We start from the raw sequence: 15499 nt of genomic DNA, 5'->3' as shown, positions 1-15499 counted from the left end.
TTGATAGGGGGTAGGGTTGAGAAGTGCCAGAAGGGTGCAGGATCTTCCCATCCCCACCTGACTGGAGGGCCTGCTAAGGCTTCCTGGAGTCTCAGTGGCCACCAAGTGTTCACTGCAGCCCAAGAGACTCCCCATTGGTGCCTGGACACCCACTAGACACCCGGTGGTGCCCAAGGGCCTGAGGGGTCTCAGGTCTGTTGGCCTCATGGCTAGCCCAGTATTTAGCTCAACAGCCCCCAGCTAGGGACCAAGAAACAGAGGCTTTGGGCCTCTGTTGCCCACCTCCCTCCTGCGCTGGACATCTCCGGCTTTATGTGACAAAAGTGACCTGTTCAAATGGCCTGGGGGAAGGGGGTTGTTGCGGGTGGGTGTCTTAGAAGAAGGTAGGCAGGAAGGTTATGTCACCCTGTGAATCCTCCCAGATATGGTTCTGTGAGTAGAAAGTCAAACCTACTGAGTCAAATTCATGCTTTTTCATGGTAGGGTTTGTGGAAGCAGGTAAAACTCAAGGGATGGGAAACCTGGAGACCACAGGAAAGTAGGTTGGATTTGGTTAATCAGGTGCAAGGGGGACTTGGTTGTGGAAGCACAGCAGGGACCTGTCCACAGGTGTGGCTTGTCCTTCGCAGAGAGCTCCAGAGCAGCCCTGTAGAGAGGACAGTCCCCTCTCAGGCTTCTCTCTGCATCCCTGCTGTAAGCCTGTGAAAGTGACCCTATCTGCCTGCTGCCCTACAGACAGGGTCAGGGGACAAAGAGGGAACAGCCTCCACTGGGTGGAGGCTGCAGTGGCCCACAGGTGCCCCATTGTGACTCAGCAGCTTGGGAGCCACTCAGCCCTGGGCAGGCCAGGCCAAGAGCCCAGCTTCCTGACCCCAGAACTACATCATCCCCATCTGAGAGCCTGGGGGGTGCACAAGGAAAGTCCTGTGGCTCTAGGGAACCTCAGGTTTCAGGAAGGACTCCAGGCACAGCCTCTGTCTAAACAGGCAGCTGAGACGGAGGCTGCCCCTAGGAACACATTTGCTTTCTTGCCTTTTGGCTCTGTTTGGGACCATGGTGGGTTTGCAGGGAGGGATGGAAAGCTCAGGGAGAAAGGGGTTGGAAGGAAATGGGGCCCTGGGAAGCAGGGAGACCCCTGCCCCTGGAGAGCCCAGGTTCTGGCCTTCCCAGCATGCCCCACTGCTGAGCCCTGCCCTCCCCCAAGGCTTGCTAGAGGTAAACAAGGCTGCAGCTGGGGAACTCCCTTGCAGGGCCCTCTCCGCCTGCACTTGTGGTCAGATGGTCTGGCCAGCAGTGAGTCAGCGTCCCATGACCAGCTGTCATAACCAGGGGATCCCCGGCCCCCTTGCTGCCACCCATCTCAATGACATCAGGCAGCCAGGCAGCCGAGGTGAGGAGCTGTTGCATGGGTCTCTTCAGGACGCAGGGGCCAAAAGAGCAAGTAGAGGCCAGGGTGGCAGGGAGCTGGCCACCAGACCCTGTCCCTATGATCCAAGACCTCCTTCCCACATCTGATTTCCTTACCCTCCCAGGGCTGCAGGGAGCTCCCTGCCCACTGACTCCCCTCCCTACCCTCCAGGACATAGCATGCACACTCCGCCAATGGGAAAGCTTGGTGCCTGAATCAGGAGACCCACTATCCACCAGCCCTGCCACTGTTGGGCAAATGACCAGCCTCTCAGTTTCCTCACCTTTGAAATGGAACGAGTGGGACAATCTGAGTCACCGTTCCCTGGTGATGCCCCCTAGGTATGTTAGTTGTTGTTTGATTGCCTTTGGGGGTGTCAGCTGGAAGGGGGGGTGTCAAGCAGGAGACTACAGCCAAGATTGAGGTGAAAGAGTGGGGAGCACAGAAGAGACCTTGAGTCAAAAGGTTCTGGAAGATGAGAGGAGCAGGGGTGCCTGGAAAGCCTTCTGCTTTTATTGCTCTCTGGTGTGTTGTAACCACCTCCTCAGTTCTCCCTTCCAAAAATAATCCTGATACCCACCAGGGTTCTGGGCCTTCCCCAATCAACAGAAATTGACTAGAGGCCAGACAAGAAATTCAGGTAAGCCTTTCTTGGGACGCCTGCTGCAGCAGGGGGTAGCAAAAACACATCATAGGTTTCCTTACTCACTCTGTCTCTGGGGGGTGGGGGACAGTGAGCTTGTTTCTTATATGGGGTGAGGGTAGGGGCGTGTCCAGGGGCCAGGCCAGAGGGGTGGCTTAGGGGGTGTGCCCACCCCTCTGGTGGTGGTGCGTGTAGCGGGCACGTGCAGTACCCTGCTTTTGCTGCCAACACCCTGTTTTTGCTCCCGGCTCTTCAGAAGTGGCAGTTGCGTTTTTTTTGGTCTTTTTGTATCTTGTTGTCCATAATTTGCCCCAAATGCATATGTGAGCAGTTATTTTTAGTCCCTTATAGTTTCTTTGTGTTTCCTTGCTGAAGAAGTTTGTCCAGGTGCAGAAGAAGTTTGTCCAGGTGCAAGCACTGCAGCAAAGAGTCACAGGTCCCAGCCTGTCTCAATCCCATTCCTTGACAATGGTTTCCTGAAGTTCCCTTTAGTTTATTTTCTTTGGGGTGTGGAGCCAAGCCTAGAGGTAGGTGGTGGGGCAGCCAGAGACAAGGCCACCACAGGTCATAGGCTGAGCTGCTCTGGGCCACCATTTAGATTGAAGATCACAGGGGATCAAGCCTCTCCCCACCCCAACCCCAGGCTCAAGGTTTGAGTTTGTTTCTCCATGGGGAACAGTGTCATGGGTAGGGTGCCTTCAGGACACACTGCCCAAGGACCTGTCTGCTATTCTCTTCCTCTCCCTAAGGAAGAAGGCACATACCCTCTCCTTGGTTCCTAACCAGTCAAATCATTCCACCAGGTGACTTTTTCCTGGCTCCTCCCCTTGCCTGGACCACTTTCCCCACTGCCTCCAGTCGCTGCTTCCAGTGGCAACCTCCCACCCTAAATGCCATCTTCTCAGTGGGGCCTTCCCTGAGCACCCCCTCAGGAAAATCCCCAGGCACTGGACATCACCTCATTTTAGCCCTTCCTGCAAAAGCCCACAGCCCAGCCCAGAAGGCTGAGGGCCTTCTGAAAGGGGGGCTTCTGAAAGAAAAGGAGCTCAAAGAGTCACTGGTCCTGGGGATATAAAGCTATGGAGGAGACATGGTTGGAGAGTTAGGTAATGCCAAGTTGTGGGCTACCTGGGAGACCCGGGGCCCTCCTGCATGGCTGCTGGAGGGCATGATTGGCCTTTCTGGGCTGGGCTGCTCGCACTAGAAGGGGGAGGGGGGACACGGCAGGCCCTGCGGGGGTCATCGAGGGGGCGCGGGCTGAGTTGGACGTTACCATGCTGTGCGCAGGGGACCGTGGAGATGGCTCTCACCTAAGCTGAACGGGGAAAGGGAGGCCAAGGGAGGCCCAATGCCGGGCCACGTTTGTAAATACGTATCCGAAAGCTCGGCGCCCAAGATCAAAAGAAGCATGAGGGCTTCCCTGGTGGTGCAGTGGTTAAGAGTCTGCCTGCTAATGCAGGGGACACGGGTTCGAGCCCTGGTCTGGGAGGATCCCACATGCCACGGAGCAACTGGGCCCGTGGGCCGCAACTACTGAACCTGCGCGTCTGGAGCCTGTGCTCGGCAACAAGAGAGGCCCGCGCACCGCGATGAAGAGTGGCCCCCACTTGACACAACTAGAGAAAGCCCTCGCACAGAAATGAAGACCCAACACAGCAAAAATAAATTAATTAATTAATAAAACTCCTACCCCCAACATCTTAAAAAATAATAATAATCATCATGAGATCAGACGGGCGGCGCCAGGGACCTCTCCCGTTGAGACCCCTGGCCTGCGCGCCTGCCCGGAAGGAACCTGCGACCCGGAGCGGAAGCGGCCGGGGTTCGGGCCAAGGTGGGGGCGAGGGGCGCCGCGGGCCGCCTGGGGGAAGGCTGATCCGACCCCGGCAGTGTCCGCCAGCCAGCGCCTTCCCCTCCAACATGTGTCCTTGGGCTCCCGGCGCCGGGCGGTGTCCTTGCCTGACTGAAAAGCCGGCAGGGGCTTCGGTTTTCCCGCACGATAGAGAGCGCACACCTCGCTCTATGCGTCAGATCCGCTGGTCAGAAGTGGTCTGACCAGGCCGCCGGGTCGCAGGCCCCCTAAGACACTTAACGAAGTTAAGTAGAACCTGCCTGCTCCTGCCTGGGGTGGGGGGTGTAGCGGGGCTCGGACAAGGGTCACGGCTGAGATCCGAAAGCCCCGGCCCTTACCGGCCTCTCCGGTCGGTGGAGACCTACCCCTGGGCGCACAGGGCCCGGGGCCCCCAAAGCAGAGGACCAGCCTGACTGCGTAAGGTTCTGGAAAAATCAAGGGAGGAGCCATGAGGTGTGGGGGGGGGAGAGGAGCTGTGAGGAAACCACGTGGCGACCCCTGCCGGGAACTGGTGCCCCCAGCGGGTCCAGGCCGGAGACCCGCAGGGGTGCCTGGTCCTTCAGGACGGGTGGACAACGGCTCAAGGCAGAGGGGGAGGAGGAGGCGCGGGAGAAGGTGCGGGGGCTCCCAACTGGGCTCGGGGCAGCAGAGGTCAGCGTAGCAGTCTCCCAGGAGCGTCACACCCAGGCCCAGCAGTGAGAGGGTGCCCGGGGGACGGGAGCCGCTTTCCCGACCTGGTTGGGAGTTTAGGATCACATGGAACGGGCGGCCGCTGCCGGTCAGGCACAGGGTCCTTTCCCTCCTCTCTCCGTCGAAAACTTTATGGAAAGTTATCTGGCGTTCTCTCGTGCTCCGAAGTCCTGGCGCACGGCCCCTACGGCCAGGCTCCCGGCACCCACCAGTGCTTCTCTGGGAGTGGTACTTAAACGGTCGCCACCGCCCCCGGCCCTACACGCCCCGAGCACGCTCTTCTCTCTTGCCGCTCGGCCTCATGGCCGCGGCTGGCTCTCGCCACGGCCCTGCACGCCCTCTGCTAATGGCGCGGGCTCTGGGCACCTCCTTTGCTCAGCCTGGGTGCCCGCGCCTGGCATTTGAGGGAGCTCAGGTAGCGTTTGCGGGGTGCGTGGGGGTCATGCGAGTGTTGGACGTAGCGTGTATTCCTTATCGTGTAACCCTGACTCTGGAGAGGCGGCGGCGCGGTCCCCCTCTGACCTCTTGTAAAACCGTATCCCGGGTGCCCCCTTCCCATGACGGCCGCGTCGCGCAGGAGCCACCAGACCTGCCCACAAAAAGAAGGGGCCACGAGCACGGGCTCTGCGGGGGCCGCGGTGTGGGGCTGCATTGTTCCAGTCGCCCTGTCATGGTGGCAAAAGGGTGTGTCCCGGGGCTTCCCTGGTGGTGCAGTGGTTGGGAATCCGCCTGCCGAGGCAGGGTACACGGGTTCGTGCCCCAGTCCGGAAGGATCCCACATGCCGCAGAGCGGCTGGGCCCATGAGCCATGGCCGCTGGGCCTGCGCGTCCGGAGCCTGTGCTCCGCAACAGGAGAGGCCACAACAGTGAGAGGCCCGCGTACCAAAAAAAAAAAAAAAAGGTTGTGCCCGGGCTTCGCGGAAGCGACTGGGCAAGGGGAAGGCGTGCCCTGGCCCTGGCGGCTGAGGCAGGGTCCTCAGCAGCCACGCTGCCTGGCGCCCAGTAGTTACTGTCTGGCAGGCCCTGAGCGGAGGAGAGAGTAGAGGACTGGAGAGCCCCAGAGTCTGAGCTTCTCGGGGTTGTGCTAAAGTTGGCAGGATGGCAGCCACTGCGACCTGGTTAAAAGCATGTCAGGTAGGGAGAAGTCCGCAGGGCATGGGTCACAGCTGCTGAGAAGGGCACCCCCAGGGACCCACACTCTTCCACCCTCAGACTGCAGTTCTAGAGGAGGAGCTGAGGTTCCCTTAGACAAGACTTCTGGAGAGAGAAGGAGGCTAAAGCCCCTCCCCACCCCTGGATTTTGCATTCCCTAGTCCCCTTGTTAACACCTGGGCTTATGGACTCTTTAATCAATAGAAATTGATAAGAGGCCAGGCCAGAAATTCAGGCAAGGCTTTATTGGGACTCCTGCTGCAGCAGAAAGGAGCGAAAACAAGTAAAAGGTTCTCTTGCTCCCTCTCTCAGGGGAGGGGGGGAGGGGGCATGCAAACTGGTTCCTTAAATGGGGTGACAGTAGGGGCAGATTGGTGTGTCACTCTGGAGGGGTGGCTTAGGTGTCTGCCCATTCCCTTGGTGGTGCTGTGTGCAGGGATCATGCCTGGTACCCTGTTTTTGCTCCAGGCACCTCAGAAGTGGCAGTTGGGTTTTGGCCTTTTTGTATCTTATTGTTCATAATTTGCCCCAATTGTGCAAGCATGCAGTTTCTTTTAATCCCTTATATTTTGTATTTTGTTGCTAGAGAAGATATTTGTCCAGGTGCAAGCACTGCTGTAAAGGGTCCCAGTTCCCAAGTCCCAGCCTATCTCACCCTCACCCTGCTCAATTTCCATCCCTTTTCTAGATGGAAATTTTCCTTTGGGGAGTCATTTCTCCCCTGCCATTGTGGGTAGGGTGGGGTATGCACGTGACCCAGGCTTGGCCAGACAGAGGATTTGTAGCCCCCTGGGTCAGGGATGGTCATGGAAATGCCCACTGGGGCCACCTGAAAGCAGGAGCTTGCCTGTAAGCTTCTGAGTCCCTGCAGGCTCAGTGCCTGGAGCCTGGGCAGGAACTACCAGACCCTCAGGCTTTGAAAAATATACCTTTATTAAGTCATAGAGACTTGGGGTTTTTGCAGCAGCATAATTAAACCCATCCAGACTGATTATTATCCCCAGTTTACATGTCGATGAAATGTGCACAGAAAGGATAAAGTAACTTGCCCAAGGTCACACAGCTTGTGTCAAGTGGAGCCAGTATTATGAACCCAGGCAGGCTGTCTTTCTAGTCCACGCTCTTGACCTCAGTGATTAAAAATCTTCTAAAGAATGTCCTGAACCCATCTATTATTTATTTATTTATTTATTTGCGGTATGCGGGCCTCTCACCACTGTGGCCTCTCCCGTTGCTGAGCACAGGCTCTGGACGCGCAGGCCCAGCAGCCATGGCCCACAGGCCCAGGCACGCGGGATCCTCCCGGACCGGGGCACGAACCTGCGCCCCCTGCATCGGCAGGCAGACTCTCAACCACTGCGCCACCAGGGAAGCCCCCCATTTACTTTTCATTTCCAATCCCTGTCCCCCATTCCAGACAATGTCTCTCCTAGCTGCCTATGTCAGGGCAGAAAACCTTTTCCTCTACCCTCTTAGATTCAGTACTTGGGGGCTGTGAATTAAACCAACAAAAGACCAATGAGCAAGAAAATGTTTTTATTCATGTACTAGAAAGTTATAATTTGGGGCTTATATACCAATTTAATGGGGGTAGCAGAGAGGGAAGAGGGGGAGAAAGGTACTTATGTGGAAAACACATGACTTTTAGGAAGGACAAATGGGTCCTTAGGAGAATATCTGGGAGTTTTGTGACAACGTCTATTTGGGTTATCAGGTGAAAAGAGTCAATCTGTTGCTGAATGCAAGTTTGTGTGCCTGATGCACAGTGAGGCCAAACAAACCAAAACGTTGGGGTCCAGAGCAGAGAAAGGTTTATTGCAGGGCCACACAAGGAGAACACATGGCTCCTGCCGAAAAAACCTGGAACTCCCCAAAGGGTTTCAGCAAAGCATTTTTAAAGGCAAGGTGAGGGAGGGGCGTGGTTGGTTGTTGCAAACTTCTTGGTGCAGGAATCCTTTGTTCTTGTACCTGTCCACATAGGTCAGGTCACAACGTTCCTGTAAACCTCCAGCAAGACAAATGTTATTCTCTGTTCTGCAACTTTTTATCTCTATATGAATGGAAAAGTGTTATACCCTTAAAGGTCAGAGCCTTGAGAATGGGCTATCTTGTATATTTCAGGCTATAGGCAACATTCTTTACTCAAACGTTAAAGTAAAAGAAACATCTAATATAGAGTCAGATTTGTTCTTTCCTATTACAAATCTTTCCCTACCTAGTTGCTCCCAGGGAGGGGATTTAGGATACTGGAATTCTTTGGGGAGGCTCTGCTTTTAGGCAGATAAGGGAGTTCCAGGAGAAAAAAAACAAAAACAAAAACTATTCTCCAATGCCTTCAGCTCAAAATAATTTTTATGTCACAGTGGCACATCCTGGACCCCCTTCTCTACCACAGCCCTGGCTGGTCTTCCTGCTTCCTCTTACTTTCTCCAGTTCCTTCTCCATGCCTGCCAAAGCAATCATTTCAGAATGCAAATATGACTCACTCCCACCACAGCCCCCACTCCTCTCCCTGCTTTGGATGGATCCCACAGTTCCAAGGGTAAAAACCCAAATCCCTGACGAGGTGTGCTAGATGCTAGTGCTCTGCTCTGCCCCTGCCGGTTCCAGGCCTCTTCTCTCACTGAGCTCTACCCAGGCTGGCACTGACTGCTTATGCTAATCAATCCTGTACTGAGGCAACTCCTTTTCTCCCCTGGGTCATACAGCTAACCTCACTTTCCCAGGGAAGCCCTCTGTCCTTGTGTGGTAATTCCCCACATTATAAGCTTTCTGAGCCCCATGGACCTTACCTTCCCAGCACTGGGCACAGTGGCTGCAGATGGGACTCTGGCAGGGTAGGGACTAGGTCGATGTCCGTGCACAGTGCTTCTATGTCACCAGTGACTCAAGCATGATCTGGCACAGGTGGACGCTCAGAATATTTGTTATGAATGAATAAGGAAATACCGTTGAGACAGGCTGGGACCTGAAACCTGGGATCCTTTGCTGCAGTGCTTGAATCTGGACAGACATTTCCTCCAGCAACAAAATACAAAGAAACTGTAAGGGACTAAAAATAACTGCCTGTGCATGCAAGTTGGGGCAAGTTATGAATAACAAGATACAAAAACCCAGCTGCCACTTCTGAGGAGCCAGGAGCAAAAGCAGGGTACCACACATGACCCCTGCACACAGCACCACCCAGGGAGTGGCAGACCACCTAAGCCACCCCTCAGGCCTGACTCCTGGACCCGCCCCTACCCTCACCCCATATAAGGAACCAGCTTGCCCCGGCCTCGGGAGCAAGCAACAGAAACTGTTAACTTGTTTTCACTCCCTCCTGCTGCAACACAGGTCCCAGTAAAGTCTTGCCTGGATTTCTTGTCTGGCCTCTTACCAGTTTCTATTAATTAAGGAGTCTAAGAACCCTGGTCAGTAACAGACTTTGTGGAGACTCCACAAAGGGACATTGTCTCCCTCCTGGGAGAGGATGTGGGCACCTCCAGGACCACTGAATGCAGCTGTCACCACACCTGGTAAGTCTCCCTTCCTGGTCCCTGAGGACCTCAGGACCCTCACTCAAGCAACGTTTTGCCCCTCCCCTTTGTCCTTTTACCCTCACTGCTTTCCCCCTCCCCTTTGTCCCTTTCCTCTCCTGATATCTACTTCTCTCTCCGTCTTCTCCTCTCTCTGTCCTCTCCTACTCCTGGCCTATCCTTCTGAGTGGATGTTGCACAGCTACAGCATCACTCCTCTCAGCTCGTGAGACCTGCTTCCTCTGGCTGGCAATGGTTCACCTTGACTGGTGACAGAGGTCGGAGAGGCTCCCCTCACACCATGCAGATCTTGGTCCAGCAGGCTCTCCCTGAATGGGAGATTTATGAGAGTGATAGAAGTTCAAATCATATCCTGTAGTGGCTAGAAGTCTTATCGTCGCAATATGCTCACCTTTATTTTCCTGCTGCCAAGAGAAGTCCTGTTGGGAGGGAACAGGCTGAAGCAGCAGATTTCTATATACTGGTGTATGTGTGGGTGAGAGTCTCACCTGTGGGTTGGAGTCCCACAGACGACTTACAACTGACTGGTTTCCAGGCTTGATCACCCTGGTGGGCAATGGACAGGGTGCTCCCTCCTTCACTGGTCCTTTCTGGAAGCACACAGTCTGGTGCCTGAATAGACACCCACAGGGGGCAGGTTGAAATGGCAATCCCTCTCTTTTTTTCATTCTTTTCTGTCCCTCCTCCCTTTACCTCTCCCTTGGTCCTCATACCTATACTCCCATCCCTTCCATCTTGGAGACTCCCTGTTGGCTCACCTTTTTCATGACCCCCCCCCCCCATACTTTTCTGTTTTGTGTTCCTAACTCTGGCTGGCAGAAGGGCCAGTTGAGAGAGGAGCTGGGCTGGACAAAGTCCTCCAGAGGCCACCTCGCCATAACACCATGTCTTTGTTTCTTGTTTGTGTCTTTAAGTTTCTGTCATTGGTACATGTTGACTCTCAGTCAGTAAATGTAAAAGGATCTTTGTCTTATGTAGTTTTGTCTGTGCAACCACTCCTGCAAGTCTCTGCCTCATTGTGGGCATGGGTCAAGCACTTAAGCCTTGAAATACAAACACAGCTCACATTGCCTGAGACTCCAGCCTTGGATTACTTAGTAGGACTTTAAAGAAGGGAGAGGGGGAGAAGGGAGCTTGCATTTCTCTCCCCTGCTTTTAAAATGTAACTGTTCTGCCTGAGCTCTCAGGAACTATCTGATCCATCTGTAGTCCCCAAGACTGAGGAGGAAAAAAAAAAAAGAGGCCTTTTTAAACTCAAGCAGGAAAACTGTGGTCTCTGGTGCTGTCTGTCTTTATGAAAAATCAACCTGTAAATGAGCTATATTTAATTGGCTTAAAGGAAATTAAGCACTTATATAAATTCTCAGAAATATAAAAGAAACTCACCAGAATACATTTCAGGTTCAGGTTCGTGTGATCTGGGAAATACTCAGTATTGAATTATTATCTGGATTAAAGTTAGCTTAAACTTGTAGGTTTAATTAATATAGACCTGTCTTTAGAGTCATCAACATTAAGTATAATACTTTTATTGTACCTAGGGTTACTGAAAGTCAATAAGTGCATATTGTTTCTGTTATAAAATTTGTCAACACGGAAGATAACCGGATATGATTAAACTTTTAAGTAAATGTAACTGAGATAAGAGCTTTTTGGTAAACTCCATAGAAATAATTATATTTTGGAAATGTGCATCTAAAATAGTTTCTCCAAATTTTGATAACTTGAAACTAAATTAAGTTAAATAATAGGAATTCATTGAATATCCAGGCCATTTCAAATAAGATAAAATATTGGAACATTAATTGCTATACAGGTCTAAATTTACCTATTTTTCTCTTCCAAGAGGGAAATTAAATGTTTGGGTTTATTAGACACATGTCTTGTACCACAATGAGGAAAGAAATAGTGCTTTGGGAAGATGCATGTTTCTAGAGGTTACGGGATATTCCAATGAGAAAATGCTGGTATGACAAACAGTTTACAATTACTTGCTTCTTAGTTTTTTCTAGAGATTAAGACTTTAGGGCTTCCCTGGTGGCACAGTGGTTAAGAATCCACCTGCCAATGCAGGGGGACACGGTTTGAGCCCTGGTCTGGGAAGATCCCACATACCGTGAAGCAACTAAGCTTGTGCGCTGCAACTACTGAGCCTGTGCTCTAGAGCATGCAAGCCACAACTACTGAGCCCACGTGCCACAACTACTGAAGCCCATGCGCCTAGAGCCCGTGCTCCGCAACAAGAGAAGCCACCACAATGAGAAGCCTGTGCACCACAACTAAGAGTAGCCCCCGCTCACCACAACTAGAGAAAGCCTGTGCGCACAACAACGAAGACCCGACGCAGCCAAAAATAAATTAAATAAATTTAAATATAAAAGAAAAAGACTTTAAGGTTAAGAATTATAAGGAAAACATTTCAGTATGCAAGGAAAATGGGAAACATGTTTTCAGTAAATGAAGGTATGAGGAATGGAAATGCATTTTGTTAAAAGGAAAAAAACGTGATTTTGTCCTAGAGCTGGTTGTTTCTAAATGAAAAAGAAAATGAGGGACAGAATAATATATGATACATAAAGTTGGAAAAGGTTTGCTGGAAAAGGAACATTGGGAAAAGAATTTTGTATGTGGTCAGGATTTTCTAAGATTGGATTCAATTTAATTAGGTAAACGGATTTTAAGAGTAGACTGGTACAGGATTTGGTTTCCCTCTCTCCTAAGAGAACAAAGTTTTCTTGGAACCCTGCTTTTGATAACAGACTGTGAGAATTTCTTTGCCTTTAAATAATTTGTTCCCTGTTTGCCCTTTGAAATCTTTTGTCACTTTGGTTAAATGAGTATTAAAGTGACCTGTGATCCTATCTGACCAAGTGTTTTAAAACTTTTTGATATTTTTGACAGACTTTCCAAATAGCAAATTCTAATTAAAGTTCTTTTGACCTCCAGCTAACTTTGGGATGCTTCAAGGGCCCCTGGAGCATCCCAAAGATGGACTTCCTAAAAATCTCGTATGTTCTGATAAAGTGTTATCAGTCATAATTCTAGTTGTTATGACCAAGTTTCTTTGTCAATTGCATTGTGAACAGGTGTTCAACTGTGCCTTAATTTTAAGTCTTTTGCCATTCATAGACAGTTAAGCTGATGGTTCGCAAAAATGCTTCATCTTCAAGAAGATTCACAGAAAGAGCTTTTTGACAAGTACAGGTTTCTCATAACTTTCATATCATACCACTAAATTGGGTAAATGTGATGGCCTTATAAAACTGCTAAATGGGATTGCGTGAACTGATGGATATGGTTACAATTTTTCAGTTTTGTCTGAGATATTACTGGCTTTTATTCTGTGTTTTCCAGATATAAGGAAATGCTTCCCCTCAAGCTAATTATAATTTACAGCAGTTTGGTAATTTACACCCCAAAGTAGAATTGAAACATTTATCCTTCCCTCTACCTGATCCCTCCAGAAATGGGAAACTCAGAGGTTCCCAGCAGCTTTATCAGGTAAATAAGAAAGGCCAGCTTCTAACAGATGCAAGAATCTCAAAGTATTTGGGGGAGACCTCAAAAAGGGAGGAATTCATCCAAATCTGTAAGGCAAAATCTGTGATAAGTACTTGGCATTGCTTTCCTGGCACTGAGCGGCCTTTTAAAGGTTTAGTCTGAGATTCCTTATGAAAAGTTCCAGCACAATCAATTTAAAATAACCTATATGATCAATTACACTTACATAAGTAATCAAGTTTATTGAAATCAGACTTAATTTGCAATCAAATAAATTGTAATTTGGCTGTATTTGGGAAAAACAAGGGTAATTTTAGAGAGAAAAAGATTGTGTTTCAGTGGACATCAAATTCTGATTCTGTTTTGAGGTCTGTATTTACTAAGACGACTTCCCAGATAGTTCTTTGTTGTCATGCAACATAATTGTAAGGTTTAATTGAACTATTATTTTTTAAATTGGGTTATAGTTGCTTTACAATGTTCTTAGTTTCTGCCGTACAGCGAAGTGAATCAGCTATATGTATACATATATCCCCTCATTTTTGGATTTCCTTCCCACTTAGGTCACCACAAAGCATTGAGTAGAGTTCCCTGTGCAATACAGCAGGTTCTCATTAGTTGTCTATTTTATATATAGTAGTGTATATATGTCAATCCCAATCTCCCAATTCATCCCACCCTCCCTTTCACCCCTTGGTGTTCATACAATTGTTCTCTACATCTGTGTCTCTATTTTTGCTTTGCAGATAGGTTCATCTGTACCATTTTTCTAGATTCCACATATGTGTTAATATACGATATTTGTTTTTCTTTCTGACTTACTTCACTCTGTATGACAGTCTCTAGATCCATCCACGTCTCTACAAATGACCCAATTTCATTCCTTTTTATGGCTAAGATTCCATTGTATATGTGTACCACATCTTCTTTATCCATTCATCTGTTGATGGACATTTAGGTTGCTTCCATGTCCTGGCTATTGTAATTTTTTTAAATAAATTTATTTATTTTTGGCTGCATTGGGTCTTTGTTGCTGCGTGGGCTCTCTCTAGTTGCAGCGAGCAGGGGCTACTCTCGGTTGCAGTGCATCGGCTTCTCATTGCGGTGGCTTCTCTTGTTGCAGAGCACAGGCTCTAGGCACACAGGCTTCAGTAGTTGTAGCGTGCAGGCTCAGTAGTTGTGGCACACAGGCTTAGTTGCTCCATGGCATGTGGGATCTTCCCAGACCAGGGCTCACACTGTATCCCCTGCATTGGCAGGCGGATTCTTAACCACTGTGCCACCAGGGAAGCCCTAAAGTCTTAATCTCTAGAAAAAACTAATTAAAAAAAAAAGAAATAATTCCTTAGTTTGGACTTCCAAAGTCCCCGTAGAGTGATAATGGGCCCTCTTTTATACCTAAAATCACACAGGGGCTCACAATAGCCCTAGGGATAGACTATAAGCTACACACTTCTTGGGACCCCCAATCTTCAGGGAAAGTAGAGAAAATGAACCATACTTTAAAGAAACCTTAGCAAAACTCTACCAAAAGACTCATGCACCCTGGACCTACTTGCTTCCTATTGCACTCCTCAGGGTCCATGTAGCCCCCAGGAGTAGTCTGAGTCTTAGCCCATTTGAAATGACCTATAGGAGGCCTTTTCTTACTACTGACATTCTGCTAGATAAGAAAGTGAACCAGACCCTGAGATATATATTTTTTTAATATATTTATTTATTTTATTTATTTTTGGCTGCGTTGGGTCTTCGTTGCTGCACGTGGGCTTTCTCTAGTTGTGGCGAGCGGGGGCTACTCTTCGTTGCGGTGCGTGGGCTTCTCATTGCGGTGGCTCCTCTTGTTGCGGAGCACGGGCTCTAGGTGCACGGGCTTCAGTAGTTGCAGCACGTGGGCTCAGTAGTTAAGGCTCACGGGCTCTAGAGTGCAGGCTCAGTAGTTACGGCACACAGGCTTACCTGCTCTGCGGCATGTGGGATCTTCCCGGACCAGGGCTCGAGCCCGTGTCCCCTGCACTGGCAGGTGGATTCTTAACCACTGTGCCACCAGGGAAGTCCCGAGATATATTATTAATCTAGGACAAGTTCAGAAAGCAGTAGAGGACTATGCCAACAGGCACTGCCAGCTCCCACTAAAAATACAGTGGAAGGGACAGTTCCTTCAAAAGTAAACCCCGGGGACCAAGTTCTTCTTAAAACCTGGAAAGAAGTGTCCCCAAAGACCAACTATGGCTAAAATGGAAGGGCCTCTATAAAGTAATTTTAGCCACGCCCACTGCTGTCAGACTTCAAGGGATAGCTAGTTGGGTACATTTGTCCAGACTAAAGCTTACCTCCAAAAACCCCAAAGGTCACAACAGAAGGACACTACACCTGTGAGCAGTGGAAAATCGGAGATACCTCTTCAGAAGACAGGCACCATCGACAGATAAGTAAAATGATGTGGCAGTTTGGACTCCTATGTGCCATCCTTGCTATTGTAACTCTGGCTTGCCTTCTACCACTTTGCTCAGCCACCCCCACCAGGGAAGCAGCTCCTTTGTCTGCCCTGGGTTTAAGGGAAACAGTCCACTACAGAAATGCTCCTCCTATTGACTGTCTACCTTACTAGTCCCTGTAACTAGGGGATAATGGCAAGAAAACTCACTTACCAACATTTCCAGAATCATATCCTAAGGAGAGCATTTCAAAGAATGCTGGATGTGCCATCAACACCC

This window comes from Phocoena sinus, chromosome 3 (genome assembly GCF_008692025.1).
Source record: "Phocoena sinus isolate mPhoSin1 chromosome 3, mPhoSin1.pri, whole genome shotgun sequence".
NCBI classification, from domain to species: Eukaryota; Metazoa; Chordata; class Mammalia; order Artiodactyla; family Phocoenidae; genus Phocoena; species Phocoena sinus.
Note: the sequence above shows the minus strand (reverse complement) of the source record.